Source organism: Mirounga leonina, unplaced genomic scaffold (assembly GCF_011800145.1).
Source record: "Mirounga leonina isolate KUSES-001 unplaced genomic scaffold, KU_Mleo_1.0 Mir_94, whole genome shotgun sequence".
NCBI classification, from domain to species: Eukaryota; Metazoa; Chordata; class Mammalia; order Carnivora; family Phocidae; genus Mirounga; species Mirounga leonina.
In genome coordinates this window covers 43,966,658-43,967,136 of record NW_023270855.1, presented here as the reverse complement: position 1 = coordinate 43,967,136, position 479 = coordinate 43,966,658, and positions in this window count along the sequence as shown.

The window sequence follows — 479 nt, the reverse complement described above, 5'->3', positions numbered from 1 at the left end:
AGGAGGTATAGACACTATTTCTTTGAAAGAACCTTTGTTTAGGGCGCCTGGGTGGCTCAGTTGGTTAAGCGACTGCCTTTGGCTCAGGTCATGATCCTGGAGTCCCGGGATCGAGTCCCGCATCGGGCTCCCTGCTCGGCAGGGAGTCTGCTTCTCCCTCTGACCCTCCCCTCTCTCATGCTCTCTCTATCTCATTCTCTCTCTCAAATAAATAAATAAAATCTTTTTAAAAAATTTATTAAAAAAAAAAAGAAAAAGAAAGAACCTTTGTTCAGATCCAAAGGAAAAGGCGAAGGAACTTTGTTAAATCTGGACTCCTATTTTATCTCATCATCAAAAGGGTGAGTCAGTCTTTACTCAAAGGGCAAAGAGTGTTCTTGTAATGCTATCATTAAAAAAAAAATCTAAGGGGTGCCTGGGTGGCTCAGTCATTGAGCGTCTGCCTTCGGCTCAGGTCATGATCCCAGGGTCCTGGGATC